Genomic DNA, 4,407 nt, shown 5'->3' with positions numbered 1-4,407 from the left:
TTCCTCACAAGTACACACACATCCTTCTTATCCTTCTTACTTTCCCCCCTCTCCCTTGAAACTTTCACCTAGTTATCTCAAGTAAATCTCTCGCCTCTATTTGGCTTTACTCCCTCTTTGTTTTTTGGGTGAGCCAAAGGAGGAGAGGAACTTAATTACACTTGACAAGTATAAAAGTAGGGATATTGATACACAGCTCTATCAAGGAAATGAATAATATAAGTTTTGACAAGAAATTAGAAAATGAAGTGTTAACCCTAACCTCTAAAGCCCTTGAACACACCCAAATCTCCCTGCAGAATCTCCAGCATTTCTTCTAAACACCAACATTTAAGGGAATAAAACAAAACCTGTTTTAATTATTAGTATGATATCCATAGTTTTTATTTTGAAAAACCTGCAAATATATTTCAACAATATTGAATTTTGTTCCATCTTTAAGACTACGACTATTTGTTAAACAGGTTATTGTGGGCAAACCATGGAACCTAAAAACCATTTGAAACTGTTTCTCTGGATGAATTCATTCTAGGTTCAAATAGTCAATTTATAAGCAAATGTTTAGAACATAACACATTAGCAAATTGAGACCTTTTATAGTCCCTCTGCTGGTCCTAGGGCCCTTCTTTTCATCATAATTACAGGTTGTCTGCATCACTGATCATTTAAGCAAAATTCTGGTCATAGAAGACTGAAGGAAGTTCCATGTAGTATAATATTGACCTTTTAAGGATTCTACCCTTTGCCATTTAATGAACAGCTTCTTCTCTCTGCCCTCATAAAATGAAATATGCAGAGAGCCCACTATGTAGGAGCTAATCCTCTGAGTATTAAGTTGGTAGTTTTTCTTGGCCAAGTATCTTAAATTTAGAGAACATGTTTTTCTGCCCAATCTTTTTCTCATTCTCAAAGTCTTTTTTGGTGATTTTGTTTTAACACTTGTCTGGGCATTTATATCTCCTACTTTCCTTTACTATCCTACATAGTCACCATCTTGGGTTTGGTTTACCTTTTAAATGAAATTTTGAATAATGAAAAATTTGAATTTTTTTTTAGTAATTCCAGAATCTTTGAATTGCTCTCCACCTTAAAGACTATAAAAATGAACCTTCCAGGTTTTGAAGGGCTGCTCCAAAGCTAAATTTATCTTGGCTGTATTAGCACAACTACATGTAATGCCTAGGACAAAGAAAATGATCATTGGATTTTACTCTGGGTCAGTCTGCATTTTCAATCATTCATGCCCTCTTTAAGAAGAGAAATCCACCAGAATGATAAAGGGATTGGGAACCACATTATTTAAGTAACAAATGAAAGAACTGGAGATACTTAGCTTCCTAGATATGTGAGGATTTCAGGGAGTGAGGGTGGCATGATTATTATCTTCAAATATTTTAAAAGGAAGTGAGAAAAAAACTTCTTACCATTTGCCACACTTTCTAGCCTGTCTGCCTAGAACAGATTCACCCACCTCTGCTTGTTGACATCCTTCCCAAGCTTCGACACCTGTTTCTTATGAAGTCTTCTCTAATTTCTCTAACTAGAAGTGATTTTTCTTTCATCTGATCTCAAAAATTTGTACTTCCCTGATATGTTTATATAATGGAGGTCCTAAAAGAACAAATACAGAGGTCAAGGACCAAGGTCCTTTCATAGGGCCATATGTCCTCAGACAGGAAAAGGCCCTAAGGCATTTCTCCTTACAGCATGGTCTCTCACCAGATACCATGAGTAAAAGTCAGTGTGATCCCTCCAAATGGAATAAGGCAAAACAGGGAGTGGCTGATACTGAAAGGCTTTTTTGATGCCTCCTCAGCCAATCAGAGTTTTCTCTTCAGCACATGGCTAGTTTACCTGAACCAGCTACAGAATGTACACACATGTTCTTTAGTCTCCCCTAAGCACTTTCATTATATATCATTGCCATTCCCACAGAAGCAAACCCTCTAGACTTTTCCCACAGAGTCCATGCAGCAGACCTCCATTACGTTCCTATCTAGATCGGTATTGTATTTATTTGTGGCCACATCTAATCTAAGCTTTTTGAGAGTATCATCTCTCATTCATCTTCTATCTCACTCAGTACTTTGCAGGTAGAATGTACTTTATACAATCTTTAAATGAATAAGGTACAATAAATATTTGGACAGCTGCAGTCTAGTCCTTGATTGCACATGGCTTCAGAGTGAAGGTGACAGCAGGATTTGGAAGTAGAGAAGAATGAAATCTATAAACAGAATACACACAGCACAGTATGAAAAGATTCAGTGAATTTGAAAAAAAAACCCATTTAAAACATAACCCTGTTTGCAAATTATTTCAAAGTAGAAACTAATTTGAAAATTCCTGGTCTAAAAGCAATGGAGTGTTGGGAGATCAGAGCTTATCCCTTATTCTGTTACTTACCCTTTAATGGCAATGAGCCAAATATTTCCCCCTCAGTCTGTGACTTACTTAGCTTCTTTGGTGAGAGAAGGACAATAAGAGGATGTAAACATCTCAGGAAGCTCATTTGGCCAGGGAGAACTAGATTGCATACCCCATATTAACTTATTTGTCCATCATACTGTTTATAGGAATGAAGCAAGAGGAGGAAAGAAGAATAGGCTTATTAGGCCTCCCTAAAGGGGTTTCATGAAAGAGACTAGACAATAGAGGAGCAGGTTGAGATGAAAGGGGAACTACTCCTAGAAAGGAGGGAACCTAAAGTCTTTCATTCAGGAAGCACTGTTAGGCCCACTGAGTTACAAGCAACATGCATGCTCCAAAGCACATATTAATTTTATTATTATAATAATAACTTACATTTATATTATTACATTACAGTTGCAGGGATGTTCAGATCCATTATCTCATTGGAGCCTCATACAACAACAACCATATTAGGTAAGTAGTTTAATTAGTATTGTCCCTGTTCAAGAGATGAGGAAATAGGGGCTGTTAGAAGAATAAGTTTCTTGTCTTGCTTCTGCCAAACTCCACTCTGTGACCTGGCATAGTGGAAATCATCCCTATCGGTTCAAAGCCAGTCATTACACTATGTATGACAAAAGGAGGAGATTAGAAAGGTCTCACCATTAGCAAAATAATTCTCCTAGGATCTTACAAGGCTATATCAACAAGATGCCAAAACATCTGGATGAAAAGGAAAAATTCAGTCAATCATCCGGATGTTCCCAAACACATCTGTCCTATTGGAGACATTTTTCACTTCTAATCAGGATGTTTTGGCTCTGTTAAGAAAGGATTTTAGATTACTGAAATTCAATGAATGCTATTTGGGGGTTGGTTTGTTTATAATAAAATGAATGTGTTATTCCCCTTCTCTGGGACTCAGTTTCTTCATCTGTAAAATGAGGGGTTTGGACTAGGTGACTTCTGAGGTCCCTTTCAGCTCAAAGATAATGTGATTCTTGGCTTCTCTGAAATGAAGCAAAAAAAAAGTCAGGGTCCTTCAAAAAGTTGGGGATATGTTTGGTAGAAATAAATGAATAGTGTCAGAGAGACCAGTAGCAATGGTCTTAACCCTCTGCAGCAAATTTGAAATCTTATCAGCTCCATTTCACCCAAAACAAAACAGTGTTTTTAGACCTTCCTGAGACACCAACGAGACTTAGGGTTGAGAGGAATTTGGAAACTCTATTAAGCTGAGTTTAAGTTCCCAGCTTTGATCAGCATTCATTCTAAATAGTCGTCTATGGAAGTTGCTTTTAAAAATAAACAGCCAGCCCCAAGCACCATCTCTTCTGAGTTCTTACACATTCTACACAGTTTCTTTGTTTTGTTTTTCAATGTAAATAATATGAAGTGAAGGCTTCTCTTTCAATTCCTGTTTGTTTAGGCTATTAAAGTAAGGTCAACTCAGAAATCTCCTATTCCTGTTTTAGCCAGTTTTACCTACTTAAAAACAAAAACAAAAACAGAAACAGAAACAAAAACACACATCTCCTAAGAAATCCTTTCCTTTCAAAGAGGTGATTATATGCAACTGTCTAAAAATTAGTAATATATTTTCTTTAAGGTTTTCATTCATGCTGACTCTATCAAGTATAGTAAATTGGGACTGCTTGATCATATATAATCTTTAGATTCCCATATTTAGGATTAAAAACTTGTTTTCTTTTGGGCTGATTTGTACTAATCTGATCTTGGGACAATTTTCCTCTTCTGAGAGTGGGGGTTTTTTTCCTTATAAAGGAGTATATGGCTGAAGGCAAACAGGATGGTGCAATCTGTTGAACTCTCCCTTCAGACTTACATAAAGCAACTGCAGAATGGAGACCATCAAATTCCTTTTATTTATTATTTAGGACTCGAGGGTGAAAGGCCAGTATGAATCTACTAAGCATATCCAGTTAAACACATGTTGAGCTCCCCAAATTCCTTTTAATTGATTACACTCTATAC

Source organism: Dromiciops gliroides, chromosome 2, assembly GCF_019393635.1.
Source record: "Dromiciops gliroides isolate mDroGli1 chromosome 2, mDroGli1.pri, whole genome shotgun sequence".
Classification (NCBI taxonomy): Eukaryota; Metazoa; Chordata; class Mammalia; order Microbiotheria; family Microbiotheriidae; genus Dromiciops; species Dromiciops gliroides.
Note: the sequence above shows the minus strand (reverse complement) of the source record.